Raw genomic sequence first — 16660 nt, forward strand, 5'->3', positions numbered from 1 at the left:
CTGACCACCAGGGAATGACACAGAATGAAGGGAAGCTCTGCTGGCAGCTGAAAGGAAGGCCCTGGCCAGCAGCCAGAAGGCCCCGATCGGCCATGATCACTGGCCAGGCCTAAGGACCCTACCCGTGCACAAATTTCGTGCACTGGGCCTCTAGTAAATACATGAAAGAGGAGCAGTGATGCCATAACACAGGGAGGAAGTTGGATTCTGTGTTGAGGAAAGATACCACCTGCTAAAGGTCCTGACAGGGTGCCTGGTATAGGCCAGATGCAAGATGTTTCCCTAAAAAAATGACATAGTCACCCCTTTTCTTTCTGGCTTCACTGTCTTAAAACACACACACACACACACACACACACACACACACACACACACACACACACCAAGGGAAGGAGGAAGTCTGAATCCCATGTGTACCACCTGCCAGCGATGACTCCTAAGCTCCCCGAGTTTCTATTTCCCATCTGTGAAGTGGGAATGATAGTGCTCAATTCATGGGATTAGCATAAGAAATTAAATAATATAATGCAGGTGCCAGGAGAATTGTTGTCATTCATTAAATGCTAGAGCTGAGCGAGAACATAGCAGCAGTTGGGTGTGCTGAGGGATGTGGGGTGATAGAGGTTGCAACTACTAAACTAAGTGACAGGGAAGAATTTGTCAAGTAGAATGAAGTAGGACAACTGAGATGGTGATTCTTAAACTTTACCAATTTCCTTCTCTGAGCGATCGGGTAGGGCACCCCTCATCCTTGCATCCACCCTGCTGACAGCAACGAGGGGATCAGTGAGAGTTAACCAGTGATTCTGACCAGAACCACAGGGTAGTCAATGGCACTGTCACACAGAAAGGCTGTAGACCAGTAGGTAGAATAAAGGGTGGGGGTTGAAGGTAGAAGGGCTGCCATGGTTGTGTCTAAAGGAGGGGGGTAGGGGACAGGCTTGTCTTTTGTAATGTGCCTGCCAAAACCTGCCTTAGAAGAGGCATGATTCTGCACAGGCCCAGTGGGAATCCTTCCTCCTTCCTGGGCATGGAGCTCAGAGCAGTTTCTGTATGTTTGCAGAGGGCAGCCAGGTAAAGGGGATTACAAGCCACAACCTAACAAGATCTGGAGGATGGGTTGCATTGGTCTTAACTGATGCCTAGACATTTTAAAGTTCCCCAGGACAGCCGTCCCATGATTGAGAATCACCCATCCATCTGGGAGAGTTTGAGAAGCTAGGGTCACGGCACGTAGGCATTTGGAGAATTAGCTTGATGTCTACGTCTGGCCACATAACCCTCCGTTAAGAATTTGGTCTCATGGCATCATCAAATAGATAAGTCTTTGGTTTGGATGATGGAACCTGAGTTTGGAGGGTAGAGTCCATCGCAAATAGAATGCTATTTGACAGTACCACTTTCTTCCTTTAAATATTGAAGTAGATAATTCTTATGCTGTTAATAAATGTGGAGAGACCATGTAATGAATAGCAAAAATGCCCCAGGCTCATTTTAAAATAGTATTTAATTTCTCATAACAATCACTCCCCATAGTGGTGTTGGTTCCCTGTGAGGAGTAAAGACCCCTCAGCCACGATCAATCTCCTGAGAAATATCTGCTCATAAGCATTCTCTTCATCAATGAACCCTCAAGGGCCCAATGCTTCGGTTTATGAATGAAGTCTCCTTTTAAGCAGAATAAGAAAACATTGGCTGAGCTTCTTTCTGGAGCACTTTTTCATTCCAATGGCTCAGGACGACTGTGCAGAGAATATCCTAAGAGGGTGGGAATTTGTGTATATTGCAACCACCCACGTTAAGTGGAAGAATTGAAAGATTAGTGTGGCCATTACCCTGTTTTTAATGGGAGGCTTGACTTTTGTAAGAGTGAAAATATGCTTTTATTAAGGTTATAAACCAAATTGAACCTCAAGACTAAAGAAGGCTTGTTTTGTTTTGGAAAACAGCTTAACGACAATGCACTATTTTGGGAAATGGAGAAAAGCTAAGACAATCTGTGTTTTACCTTATCCTCTCTTTCTCATGTCATTTATGATTTGGACATCTACCGCCAAGGAGACAATTTCCGATGAAAAATCTAAGCTCAGATATGATTGATAAGGGATTTTATGCCACACTTTTGTCTTTGCTTTATTCAGCAATGCTATGGAAATGTGGAATTACCATGCAGCGTTTCTTCAGCCTTCTAGGCTGGTGCAGTTTGCTCAATAAATTATACTTCCGCAATCTCACCTCCCACTCCTTAATGGTATTAAACTGTGCCTGTGCCTTGACTCTGAAGGGTGAAGAAAACAATACTCAGTAGTGCGAAGTAGGATTATAGTAAAAGGAACATGGACGCCTGCATTTGGATTGGAATCCCAGACTGCTGCTTCCTAACCTAACTTCTCTGAGCTTCAGTTTCCTCTGTGAATGAAGGACAGTTGTACCAAATGTGAAGGCTGCTATGGGATTTGCCAGATTACTTAAGACAATGTAATGCATACCTAACATGGAGCTCTGTCTGCTGCACAGTAGATGCTCAGAACATTGTAGTTATTGTTATTGTGCTTTATGTTTTACTAGAGGCCTGATGCACAAAATTCGTGCAAGAGTAGGCCTTCCTTCCTTCAGCTGCCAGCACCAGCTTCCCTCTGGCACCCGGGACCCGGGCTTCCCTTGCAGCCCTGACTTCATCCAGAAGGTCATCTGGGAGGATGTCCAGTCTAATTAGCATGTTACGCTTTTATTATTATAGATAGTACTATGTCTACTTGTGTTTTGCAGTTTACAAAGCACTTGCATATAGATACCTCATGAAATCAGCAAGTCGCTCTGATGAGGAAGTATTTTAAATGTAAGGCAATAAAAGCTCATCAAATTGGCCAGGGGCACAGGCTAAGTGTAAAAAGAGATCCATGGAACAGAGAGTTGCTGATTCCTAGGGCTATGTTTTTCCATGAACTGAGAAGAAGGTGTGACAGGATTCTGAAGGAGCTACTTTAGCAAAACTAACGATTACACTCTCTGAGATCAGGTAGACTATGTGATGAGTAAGGTTCAAAGGTGGTCCCTACCTGAATGTTTTACCATTGCCCCAAATTACAATAAAGGAGAAAAAAACTATACCAACCATTTTATTATTTTTTAATATAATTTATTGATTTCAGAGAGGAAGGGGAAGGGAGAGAGAGATAGAAACATCAATGATGAGAGAGAATCATTGATCAGCTGCCTCCTACACGCCCCACACTGGGGATCAAATCCGCAGCCTGGGCATGTGCTTTGACGGGAATTGAACTATGACCTCCTGGTTCATAGGGCAACGCTCAACCACTGAGCCATGCCACTTTATTCCTTTAAATGCACTCACTACATAAATAGAACAACAGTCAAACAAGAACAAAGATCATTCATCTTTTTACAATTATATGAAATTGTTATAATCTTTATTGGAGAGTAATCCTTTGTCCCTTAACATGTTTTTGTTTCTGGTGTCTTATAAATAGGGTAGTGCCATGGAGAGTATTTCATTCAAAATCAGCCATATCAGATGTACAGAATAACTAATGAAAATGCACCCAGGTGATTATGATGTTTAACATGACAACAGGTGTCATCAGCTTGCATTTTCTGGGGAGCTGAGGTTTGGAGGCTTCCTCTTGTTTCACTTTCAAAATAAATGTGCAATGGCATTTTTAGAATCAGCTTGTTGGTATCTGCAAGAAAGAAGCCCTGCTGGGTTTTGATTGGGCTCGCATTGAATCAGCAGATCAATGTGGTGAGAATCGATGACTTGACATCCATTCCTCTGGTCTAGGACATGGTTTGTCTCTTCGTTGGCATGGGTCTGCTTTGATTTCTTTCAGCATTCTCTTGCAGTTTTCTGCATGCAGGTCCCATGCATGTTTGGGAGGACTTATATCCGAATGTTCTATTTTCTTCATGCTATTGTAAATGGCTCTTTCCCTCTATATTCTGATTGTTCATTGTTAATACATAGAAATGACACTGGTTATTGTATATTTAAAAAATAAATGTACTTAGAACAAAAAAAAATAAGGCAAGAAAAGAGGTTTCCGATGGAGAAAAAGGACGGTTGCATGAAAAATGGATTAGGTTAACTAACCCAGGCCAGGTGCTTAGCAAAGTGCCCAATGTGGGCTCAAAAGGTTCATTCCTATCTGTTTTGCCTTCTTTTATTTTGTGGTGCTCTAAAAGCTGGGCTCTATTCCATGAGTGGAAGTTATGGCGCTTAGAACGGTGTGATAATTAAAATGTTAAGAGTTGGTCCTAACCAGTTTGGCTCAGTGGATAGAGCGTCAGCCTGTGGACTGAAGGGTCCCAGGTTCGATTCCGGTCCAGGGCATGTACCTTGGTTGCGGGCACATCCCCAGTAGGGGGTGTGCAGGAGGCAGCTGATCGATGTTTCTAACTCTCTATCCCTCTCCCTTCCTCTCTGTAAAAAAATCAATAAAATATATTAAAAATAAAATAAAATAAAAATAAAATGTTAAGACTTGGTTTTAGGCAGGCCTAAGTTTGGATCTTGGCTCTCCCATAAACTAGCTGTATGGTCCTGAACGTAAGTATCTCTCACCTCTCTAGTCTTCAGTTTTCTACACTGGGAAGTGGGGATGACACATGTTAAGGTTATAACTTGACCATGTCCCAGTGGCTAGCCCCTAGCAAATGCCCAATGCGCATTAGCTATTCTTGCTGTTGCTTATGTTGTTGTTGTTAAGTTATAAGGAGGAAGAGTCAAAGGAAGTATAAAGAAGAACTTTCTAACAATGTTTGTCCGAAAATAGAACAAGTTGAATGTGAGGTAGTGAGCCTCCTGTCATGGGAGAATGGACCACCCCCTATGTAGGATGCCACAGTGGAGTCGGGCTTCCCTGAGTTGTCCCTTGCATTGAAGCACTAAAATTTCCTCCCACAGCATTAGAAGCAAGTGCCACAGCTCTCCCCAGTCACCTATCACCTAAGACTCTTGACCTACAGACACAAAGAGCGTGAAACAGTAGACAGAAATGGTATCCATGAAAACACGAACGCAGACCCGACTTATCTTTCCATCAGCTGCAGTTTATGATTGCACATTAAATTCAATTGCTCCTAAATTTCTTTAGGAGGCTGGTGTGGAGACTGTCATCTCCAGCCCAGGACCATCCATTCTAGCTTTCCCCAGGAGTGCAGACAGACCAGCCGCCTTCCTAGTGTACACTAATTAATTTATCTCATGCTTGTGATTTTACGGCGCTTAAGTGCTGGAGCATTTCTGTTTATTCTTCTCCCAGCAAAGCACCTCACGTTGCACAAAGACCATGAATCTCTATTGCAAACGCTGTCTGTCTTGCGCTAGGGAACAGCCCGCCGGCTGCCTGTTGTCTTGCTGGCATGGCCTCTTCCAGCCAAAGTAACACATCTATTAATTTATCCTTAATGACATTTTGACATTCCAATCAGTTCATCAGATGTTCCTTATGCACGACTTCTCCCGCGCGGCCGGGCCAGGGTGCCAGGCCACTCTCTATGCATAATGCATGAGGCCGGTGCTCTGCTCAGTACCCGCTGACAGGCAGACACAGCTGATGTTCACAGACCGCGTGCTCCTACCAGCCCTGCTCCCAACGACCCACACCGATACCCTCAGAAACGTTTCTCTGTGCTTGCAGCTTGCTGTGTTGGGGAAGCTGGTCAGTGCAAGGGAAGATGTCCTAGTTCAGAAACATACATGCAACAGTGTTATTAGGGGGGGAGGGAGGGAGTAAGAGTGTCTTAACCCCTTCCCACGCTCAAAGGATTTAAAGCAGCTTTAATTCCACTAATTCAGGTGGAAGAAGGGCCAATGGCAAACTAACAGCTCAAATTTTGTGACTCTGCTGCTACTTAAAAAAATAATGATTGCAAAGACATTCTGATAACAATGGATATCAAAGAAGAAAAGAAAATTATCCTTAATACCTCCCATCTAACACTTCAGCACAGTTATACTTTCTCATAGTGGTAATCACAATTTTATTTGCTGCTGTGTTTTTTTTTTAACTTAATGTAATCCAGTTAGCATTTTTCCATGTTGTTACAGCGTTTTCATTTTTAATGGCACTCCATCATTTTAATAGCTGCATAATATTCCATCCGGGGGACGCACCATAATTTACTGAACTGGTCCCCACTTGTTAGACATTTATGAGGCTGTAAGCGTTTGTTTGCTCTTCAGGAAAAGAGCAGAGCCGCCTGAGGGAGAGAGCAGGGCTCTGCAGGCTGCAGTACCGGGCTCAAATCCCACCTGGTCCCTTCACCTGCTGTCTGAGTTTAAGATGAACCCTTCTGGGCCTCAATCGCTCCTTTGCAGAACAAAAGAAATTGTCACCACCTTATAGTGTTGACGAGAGATTACAGATATGTTTAAGGTACCAAGCAAAATGCTGTATCTACGAATGTCAGTCATACATTCATATGTATTTACCACTCATTCTCAACCAGGAGCAACTTTGCCCTGTACTCCCATCTCTAGGCAGTGTCTAGAGATATTTTTAATAGGAGTTGGGGGAGCTACTGGCATCTACGGTAGAGGCCAAGGGTGCTACCAACCATCCTGAAATACACAAGACAGACCCACATAACAAAGGACAGTCCCACCCAAAAGGTCAATAGTGCCAAGGTTGAGAAGCCCCTGGAACAAATGAAGCTGTGTTTCCCAGTGTTCTCTACATAACATGTGTATTTCCTTTTTTATTATTGCACTAGTAGCCCGTTTGCACAAAGATTCGTGCAATAGACCTTCATTCACCTGGCTGCCTGCACCAGTTTTCTGCCGGCACCGGGGACCCAGGCCTTGGCTGTGGCCACCGCCTTCTGCCTTCTTTCAGGGTCGGGGCTTGGCCCCAGGCAGTGGCCTTGGGCTCGGCCGCACCCAACATCCCTGCTAAGGATCGCAGGAGCCGACCCCCTGCGATCGGTGCAGGCTCCCCGCTGGTGCCCAAGGCCGGGAAAGCCTCCGCCTGAGGCTTTCCCGGCCTTGGGCTCTGCCACACCCCAACGTCCCTGCAACGGTTTCCTGGTGGGCATGGCTGGTGGGTGTGGCTTGGGTGTAGCGAAGGTGCGGTCAATTTGCATATTTGTCTATTATAAGGTAAGATTAGAATAAAGTCCCAGGGAAATGGGGGATCCTGGGTCAAGGGTATATTATGCCCATTGGCAGTTTCAGGAGTGGAGTCGAGTGGGAGATGGGAGTAAGATTTAAAGTGACTGATGGAGAAAAGACAGCAGATACATGGTATGTGTTCCCAAGGGGATGGGAGATGACATTCAGTAGTTCTCAAAGTCAAGGCCCAGCATCTCTGAGGAACTTGAAAATGCAAATTCACGGGCCCTACCTCAGTCTCACTAAATCAGAAACTCTGAGTGTGGAACCCAACAATCCCCATTTTAGCAAGCTTTCCGGGTGATTCTGACACCACCTCAAGTCTGAGAATCACTGCCATGCGCCGTCTGCAGAAAAAGGCCAACTGGTAAAGTAGCAAGTAGGACATGTTCAGGTTTGGGCAGTTTGTGCAGAAATAGATTCAAGTGTCAAGTGTAAATCATGCAGATACTAAGACATGGGACAGAGCAACAATAAAGGAATTATAAGTGCCATTCAGTCATTCAGTAAACATTGTTAAAACTTTTACAACATTGTGCCAAGTGCTGAACAAGGTGTTAGAGGAAATACAAATATGAACTAATGTATATTATGTAAGTTATTACAATGAAGGGTGATTGGAGGGGCAGGCAAAAGACTAGGAGGCAAAAAAGATGAAATTAACATTTCTTATTTCTAATCACCATAGCAACTCTGTGATATAGGGCCTACCAAATACCAATCTACAGATGAGGAAACTGAGTCTTCATCTCATGGGGATGGAGGCCCGATTGTGATCACACAGCTGCTTAGAACCAGGGGCCTAAGTCCATGGTATTCCCATAGCACTAAGAACAGAGGGCCCTTAGCCTCGCCAGGGGTTGAGAGCTCAGTGGCCTGAGAGCACTCAGGGCCATTCCCACTGTCTGAATCACATATTCTGTGCCCACGCTCCTAAGAGGCATGTATTCCCTTCTCCTTGCCTGTTACTCACCAAACACTTAGATAGAGCTTATCTGGTAGGTGACTGTCCTGTTGTAAGCATTTCAATATTTATAAGTCAGTGTCTACTGTAAATGGCTGTGAGGCCATTCATTATGATCATTCCTATTTTACAGATGAAGAAACTGAGTTATAAAGAGGCTAACTCATTGGCCACATAGCTAGTGAATGCTGCAGCCAAGATTTGAACCCAGTCAGTCTGACTCCAGAGCCCATGCTGTTCCCACTGAGTTCTGCTTCAAGATCCAAAGGGCAGTGTGGCTATAGGCCCAGAGGGAGGAGGGCCCTGCATCTGTCTTAGGCCTTCTCCAGTGCTGGTCCCCCTGCCAGTTCCAGAAGATGGTCAGACTGGGTCTGGCTCTGCCCTTAGAGGAAAGAGTGTGATGTGAGGAGAGCCATCCAGGCAGGGAAGACAGAGAGGCAGCCACAGGTAGAAGACAGAGCAGAGACAGACTGGTGGAAGCACAGACTTGGAGAGCAAGACAGCAGAGAGATGGAGGGGACAGGGGTGCTGGCCGAGATCCCTTAGCCTTTCAAATCGTAGTAAGATCTGCTACTGTTGCTCCTATAACTGCCCTTCTGGTGGAAGCACAGAGAAGCCCCAAGGGAGAGTGACAGGGTAGGAAAGGAAGGACCGCCAGCTAACCTCCAGAATTGGTGCCCACGAGAGGTAATGAGCAGACAGGATGTGCATTGCCTGAAGGTTGTGAATGGTGTGAAGGTGAGCTTTCTGGCTGCCCCTGTGTGCATGCGTGTGTGCGTGCGTGTGTGTGTGTGTGTGTGTGTGCATGCACGCGCGTGCCTGGAGAGGAAGGGAGCCAGCTGAGAAAGCCTGGGACAAGGACAGATAGGTATGGGTCCTTGGCTGAACCTGTCATAACAGGGATCTTGGAGGACATTTAGAAGCGTGGCTGCCTGGCTGTCCATGGTAACTCAGTGAGTTATTTGGAGACCCATGCTGAGGACCTTCTCTGCCTCACTCTTTGATCTCATAGAGTTGGGATTTCATTTCAATCCAAGTTCTTAGGAGAATTAAAGAAGTTAATACACTGTGTTTGTGAAAGCCTTGAATAGTGCTTGGCATGGAATAAATGCTATATAAATGCTTATTGCATAAATGAAATAAGATTAGGATTTATTGTTTCATGGTCATTGTATTCATTTCCTAAGGCTGCCATAACAGAGTACCACAGACTGGATGGTATAAAACAACAAAATGTATTCTCTCATTCTCTCACAGTTCTGGAGAATAGATGTCTGAAATCAAGGTGTGAGCAGGTTATGCTCCTCTGAGACTCTGAGTAGAATCCTTCTTTGCCTCTTCCTAGTGGTGGCCAGCAGTCCTTGGCGTTCCCTGTCTTGCAGCTACCTCACTCCAATCTCTGCTTCTGTCATCCTTTGGCATCTCCCTGTGCATCTATCCAAATTACCGTCTTCTCATAAAGACACCAGTCACATTGGGTTAGGGCCCATCCTAATGACCTCAGCTTAACTTGATGACATCTGTTAAGACTCTATCTCCAAATAATGTCACATTCATAGGTACCAGAGTTTAGGAAGTCAACATGTCTTTTAGGTGGGGCACAATTAAGTCAATAACAGTCACTTAAAAAGTATCAGTTCCTTTTAAATACATATATATATATATATATATATATATATATATATATTTCAGAGAGAGGAAGGAAGAGGGAGAGAGAGATAGAAACATCAATGATGAGAGAGAATCATTGATCAGCTGCCTCGTGCATGCCTCCCACTGGGCATCGAGCCCTCAACCTGGGCATGTGCCCTGTCTGGGAATCTAACCATGACCTCCTGGTTTATGGGTCAGTGCTCAACCACCGAGTCACACCAGCTGGGTAAATAAAGCATCAGTTCTGGCTGTGGTTCTTAGATGCCAACTCCACCTTATAGTGAAATCAACACCCAGGGAGGTAAAAAGGTGTGTCCATGGTAACTCAGTGAGTTATTTGGAGACCCAAGGCTGGCACCCAGATCTCCAGCCTCCTAGTCCTTCATTCACTGATGAAACATGATCAGAACTCTTTTTTAAAAAATACATTTTGATTTATTTCAGAGAAGCAGGGAAAGGGAGAGGGAGACAGAAACATCAATGATGAGAGAGAATCATGGATCAGCTGCCTCCTGCATGCCTCCTACTGGGGATTGAGCCCACAACCTGGGCATGTGCCCTGACTGGGACTCGAACTGTGTCCTCCTGGTTCACAGGTCGATGCTCAACCACTGAGCAACACGGCCTGGGCTGATAAGAATTCTGGACTCAACATCAGGGTTCTCAAACTTTAGCATGCATTAGAATTATCTGGAAGGCTTATTACTCACCTGGAGTTTCTGATTCAGTAGGTCAGGGGTGAGGCCAGGAAATTGCATTTCTAATACGTCTCTGGGAGAAGTTGATGCTGCTGATGCAGAGACCACACTTGGAGAACCCCTGATCTTCATCAGTGCTGCTCATGCCTGGTGGCACATTATAATCACCTGGCAAGCTTCTAAAACCCAGACGCCCAGGCCGCACCCCAGACCAATTACATTAGCATCTCATCAGTAATTGTTAAAGCTCTCCATATGAGTTGTGCAGCCAAGGTTGAGAAACACGGCTCCAAAATACATCAAAGAATGTTTTCAGAGAACAGCCATTCTTCAGAGCATCTGCTTCAGAGGATTCGTAGTTAATACATAATGAGGTCATTTAAATCAACATGGCTGTTTCCTGTATTGAAAAAAGTATCATAACCAGAGAGCATTAATTGAGTGCTTACTACTAGTATGTGCCATGCTCTGGGGAAAATGCTTTGCTGGTCACTTACCGTTTAATCTCCACAGCCATCTTCCCGATGAGCACTGCTGAGACCTGCATTCTCAGAAGAGAGGCCACTGCCATGCCGAGGGACCAGTCACTTGCAAGAGCTCACACAGCCAGTCTGAGGTGGAGCCAGGTTCTGATGCCAGGCTGCCTGGCACCAAAGCCAGTGTGTTAACTGCTACTCCACCCTGCCTCCTGGCATAAGAGAAAGGGGCGTGTTCTCTTTTAAACCCTGCACACATCCATACCCTTATTTACATATTGACTCTGACATGGTGCAGCCTGGCCCCTACCTACCTCAGTGATAGTAGTTGAGGGGATAGTAGGGTTTGGATTCCTGAGGCTCCGCTGCATTCATTAGGGATGAGAGCCATGTGCACTGTGGACTGGATTTGCACTTCTGATGTCATCCGAAAAGGGAGGTGGGGGTAAGTTAGAGCAGGTGTCCTGAGCTCAAAGGCAGAAAGCAGGGTGGGTCCTGTGGCTTCCACCAGGGGGCTGTGTGCCTTGCCTAAGCCCCTCTCCTCTGTCTAGGCCTCACTTTCTTCTATAAAATCAGAGGATGGCTCAGTTCCTTTCCAGTTCCACGGTGCAGCATTAGAGATCCAATCATGGATCCAAGCACAGCAGCATCCTAGCTTCAAAGAGTATGAAGCCAGCTTTCACCAGGAGTGGAGTCTAGCTGCGTGTTTTCTTGGCCACATCCTATGGGCTGGGATGGCCGCTGGGATTCCGATCTCTTGTTATCCTAGGAAAGTCTGTCCAGGGATGCCAATAGAGGATGAGTCGGGGGAAGAGCCCTATGGAGAAGGGAAAGTGTGTGCCTGGCCATTGTCTCCCCAGGAGATTTTGTGGCTCTTCACATCCAGGGAATAACCGTTGGTGGAACCCCAAGACTCTTCCCCGGGTAGACCTGGGCCTCCTGTTCTCAGCCCAGAAGACATTCAAGGGTTTTGCAGAATCCAGTTGCTGGAATCCCCGACTTCCTCTCGTCCAGGTGGTTTCTCAGTCTCTACTTGAACTCCTCCAATGAGAGGGAGCTTTTTACTTCCAAAAGCCTAAATAGGGCGCCGGGCATATCTGGCATTCCACATCATGGTCACCTTCTGCCCAGCAGCCCCTGGTACAAAGTAGGTGCTCATTAAATATTTCTCCAACAACTTAATGTGCAAAGGGGAAGAAACTAAAGATGTTGGGAAGCGGACGATGACTTCTAAGAATTGGGGAAATTTGGGCTGGATCTTAAAAGATAAACAGACGGTTGCCAAAGGGGAACAAATGGCAAGGGCAATTCAGACACTAGGCACTTGCAAAAGAGACCCACATAGTTCTACTTTGCTAGAAATGTCTTCCTGTTGTCAAGCCAACCTGATTCTAATTCTGCCCCCTGGGGCCACACGGTGCCAGAAGTCAGATGTGTGAAGAGAACCTTCCTGAATATTCCCTCTCCATGAAAAGCATGTCTGTTTTGGCCACTACTCCTCTCATAGCATGACTTCAGAACCCTTCACAGCCCTGAGGCCCCTCCCTGAGCCATCCCACCTGCCGCTCTCCCTTATAAAGAGTGGTGCTCAGAATAAATCACAGGACTCACAGGCCAGCTCAGGCACAGCCCTGCCACCTGCCCTCACTCAGCTAACAAGCAAAGGTCGCAGAGACCCGGGAGTGATCTGTTAGAACAAAGAATGTCAAGAGCTGCAGCCATGTCACACTGTCCCCACCTGTCAGAAGCAGTAAACTTCAGATTACTGCGTCTTAAAACATTCCTCAGCTCTAGAAATGCACCTGCAGAGGAATACGTAGGCTTCTGCACGCTCTCTTTCCACCAGCTTTTGGTACCCCCTGCTGGTGAAATTGTGTGATCCAGTTGGCAAGAATTTTAGAACAAGGAGAAAAAGAAAATTCCAAGTTTGTGAAGTCACAAATAAGTGAGTCTGAAAGGATATGAGGATTCCATAAGTTATAGGACCATTCCCTGTATCACGTGACTATCTTACGAGGTTTTTGTTTTTTGCTTTTTGTTTTACATCTATAGCTGTGGCTCTCCTGCAGGCTCTGAGGAGGGGGAAATCTCTGACTTCTGTGAACATTCCATTAATTCCTCGAGCATCCCAAGAGTTCTGTTGACAACCACAGGAAGGAAATGCTAAGTTATTAGCCAGAAATATTCATAAGTATAAATATTCCAGGTCACAAAATAATTTCATGCAGGTTTTTCTTCCTTTTTTCTTGTATGTATATTTTTCTAAGTGGTTATAATTTGCAGTCAGAGTAGGATGACGATCTTTCTACACTTCAGATTGTAGGGTTTTAAGTATAAATTTGTGCAACAAATTTGTTGAGCACCAGTTATGGTACAGCCGCTCAGCAAGAAACTAGAGTAGGTGCAAGAAGTCAAAAGCCCTTCATTTAAGAGGTTCTTGCCCTGGTGGGCAGGAGAGTTGAAGCACTGCGTGTGGACTAGTCAAGTGCTTAGACTGACGTGGCAACAAGGCCTTGCTTGATCTCCTGCCAGGACGCAAACCAGCTATTAGGTCTCTCGGAGCTTCATGTGTTTCTCCTCCTTGGCTTTTAACACCTTTGTGATTTTATATTTGTTCTGTATTCTCGGTTTAGTGCCTGTCTTTGCCATTCATCTCTGTTCTGTGAAGGTCAAAGTTATGTGTAGTGATTTGTCATTGTGACCTCCTTCCATCTAGCAGAGATTGGCACATGTAGGTGCTCAATAAATACTAGTTGAATGGCTGAGTCAACCAAGCAGAGAAAAGAGCAAATATGTTTAGGGGAAATCTCAACAAGATATGACCCTGGAATGCCATTGAGCGTTGCAGGACGAAGAAGTGGTGGCCAGTGGAGAAGAATGGGGGCATGTTTAGGAAACGGAGTATTGAGGAATAGGTGCAGAAGGGAGATGAGTAATCTGTGTTTCCTAAAAAGGAGACAGGTGTGAAAAAGAAGGCTGAATTGAAGCTTGGAGCCACAGCCTGAGGGTCTCATATGGCCTCCTCACTGGTTTGGATTTTCCCTTCTCTTAAAAGGGAGGGGAATCAATTAAACTCTATGGCAATAGGAAAGGATATAATTTTTTCTTTATTACCAAGAAGATTTTTAATACTTAAAATTTGAATTCTGATAAAGTTAGGTCCCAAAACTGTGATTTTATGTTTTATTTCCTTCTGTATTCCCTCCATTTCTACTTTGTAGCATGTGTACCTGTTGCTGACACACCTGTCTATACCTTTTTAAATTATTATAGAGCATCATCATCATCATGAACAGGTAGCATTAACCATGAACTACTAAGTACTAGGGATGTCATATGTCAGTTTTTACAACTCAGTTGTCCAATTTTTAAATACATGTTTTGGAGAGGCTCAGTGTTTCATATATTTATCCAGGTGTTCAGAGCTGCCCAAACATTTCTGCAAAATGCCATTTTTCATAGAAGCAGCGAGGCTGTTTTTTATTAACATTATCCCTTTGGAAAGCAATGATTTGTGCCAAAGACAGCTCTCTCTATATTATTTTACCCTGAATGGAATGAGATTGGTTAGGAGTTCTGCCCCCAAGGAAATATCAAAGACTCCAATACATACTCATTTATAGTTTTAAAGTTTGCTTTCTTATCAAGTTTCCTTTTATTTCCTCCTGGGGCGATGTGAGCAAAGCTCGAGTAGAGGCAAAGGATGTGATGTATATCTTTTCAAATTTATGATTAAGAAGGTCACATATACATTTTTAAACATATTCCTTTTTGATAATAAATGAAGAATAAAGCTTCAAAATGTCATCAGTAGCAGAATTGCTCATTTTTCTTTCGTTGGCGTTCCCCGCTCCCTGTCTGATTGCCTGTGGATGGTGAGAAAAACTGACCCAATGCTTCCTTGCCTGTTGTTTTTCTCTCTGCCTGGAATAGTTTCACTAGGAGAACAGTATGCTTGGGGCCAAAGCATTGTAAGAAAGATGCATTCCTACCCCTGAGTGCCCAGCTTTCCCCAGACCAATGGGTGGAAAGAAAAGATAAAGAATTCCATTTTAGACTGCATCTGTATACAAACTGTGGCCAAAGGAGGGAGGTAGAATCACTTCTTTTCCTCTCGGTGGGGATTTCCTGGTGCAGATCCACTCTCCATGCTTCTCCACTCTGCTCTCTGTTTTCAGAACTGGATTCCTAAGGACTCCATGTCACTGGCTTCTCTTTGGGCTCAGCTAATGAGAGCCACTGTAGGAGGTCAGGGGAGAGGAGAGGAGGTAGCCAGGCCATCGATGCCTCTGGTTCAGGACTAGCTGGCTCCTTCAAGAGAAGGCCACTTCTATGCAAGTGGCCTCTCTCCTTTTGGGTTCAGTTGACTGCTTCCTCCCCTTTCCTTCTGGACACACAAGTGGTAGACAGCTCTTCAGTCATATACCTTGGGTTCCCCTACACCCATCTCACCTTTGTTGGTGGTTCTTCTATGCCAGTGATGGGGAACATCCAGCCCATGAAACATATAAGGCTCGAGGAATCATTTGGTCTGGCCCTGCCAAGGCATTAGGGATGAGTTAATGAAAGTTTGACCAAATATAGAGGCTAATTTTTAAGTTGACAATTTTGTATGGCCCAAGTATGATGTTATAAATATCCAAATGGCCCTTGGCAGAAAAAAGGTTCCCCACCCCTGTATAAACTCTTCTCAAGTTACACTCATTTAAGTGTACCATTGGTCATTCTTCTGTGTGATCTACACCTAGGTCAAGGAGCCCATGCAAAGGAGGATGCTAGCATAGTGTCCGACTAGAATTGATCCTAGATGAATTGCTCTCAAACATCTCTAAGTCCAGGTTTATCCTTTCATTTAATACCTCTTCTGACAGAGAGATAATCACCTCTTGAAACTGCCTATTTCATAACCAGGAGGGCTCAACTTTGAATAATTATTTCTTATATGGCACTAAATTTGACTTCTCTGGGAAATCTGTTCTTCTCTCGTTGAGATAGGAGTGACCAAGATTGAATTTGAAACCAAGTTCTGTGACAAATGAAGGAAGACAACTGGGAGAATTTACTCTCAAGATTTTACATATAGCCTTTCATATCATAGGAAGGAACATAATAACTTCATAATTTAGGTGCATAAATGTTGGGAAAACCCAGAGGGACCATGCTGCCTTTCAGACACATTTGAAGAGCTGTCATATGCAAGAGGGCTTAGTCATATTTTTACATCTCTGATGATAGATCTAAGACAAATCAGTTAAAACTTAAGGGAAATAGATTTCAAATCCATGTGGAGAACAACTTTTAACCCTTTAGCATTTTATTGAGGTGTCAAAGTCTTCATCATTTGATATAACTTGGGGATTTCACAGTGGGGCTGTTGGAGGGGGATTCAAACATTGGAATGTAGTTGGTCCAGTGGCGATGATGTTAAAACAAGCATAGCAGCTGTGTTGGGTGTTTACTATGCTATATGTGTTTCACACATTGTCTCTTTTAATTCTCACAACCCTTTGAGGCTTGTTCTGTTATTTGCCACAGTACACAGAGGAAGAGTTTACTGGCATAGAGGTTAAGGAATTTGCCCTGGGTCTTGCAGCTGCCAGGTGGTAGAGGTAGGGTATGAACCAGGTCTGCCTGATGTTAAAACTAATGGATTTGACCTTCAATGGGCAGTGGCAGAATAACCTGGGGAACTTGGTGGCCATGCAAAGGTCCAGGCACTGTCCTACCTCCATGAGCT

At 44.7% G+C, this 16660-nt stretch overlaps 1 protein-coding gene and 1 long non-coding RNA gene across 3 annotated transcripts in view; one reads left to right on the forward strand and one right to left on the reverse strand.

Annotated features, from left to right (window-relative positions):
• The window catches only part of PTPRT (protein tyrosine phosphatase receptor type T), a 929565-nt gene that overhangs the window by 799495 nt on the left and 113410 nt on the right, over positions 1-16660 (forward strand). The gene's annotated exons all lie outside the window — the stretch shown is intronic.
• Positions 10414-11420, reverse strand: LOC129150858 (uncharacterized). The gene is made up of 3 exons (XR_008557619.1): positions 11238-11420; positions 10945-11135; positions 10414-10847 (listed from the first exon to the last, which is right to left on the reverse strand). It is a non-coding gene; the product is annotated as an uncharacterized LOC129150858 (long non-coding RNA).

The sequence above is a fragment of the Eptesicus fuscus genome, chromosome 12, assembly GCF_027574615.1.
Source record: "Eptesicus fuscus isolate TK198812 chromosome 12, DD_ASM_mEF_20220401, whole genome shotgun sequence".
NCBI classification, from domain to species: domain Eukaryota; kingdom Metazoa; phylum Chordata; class Mammalia; order Chiroptera; family Vespertilionidae; genus Eptesicus; species Eptesicus fuscus.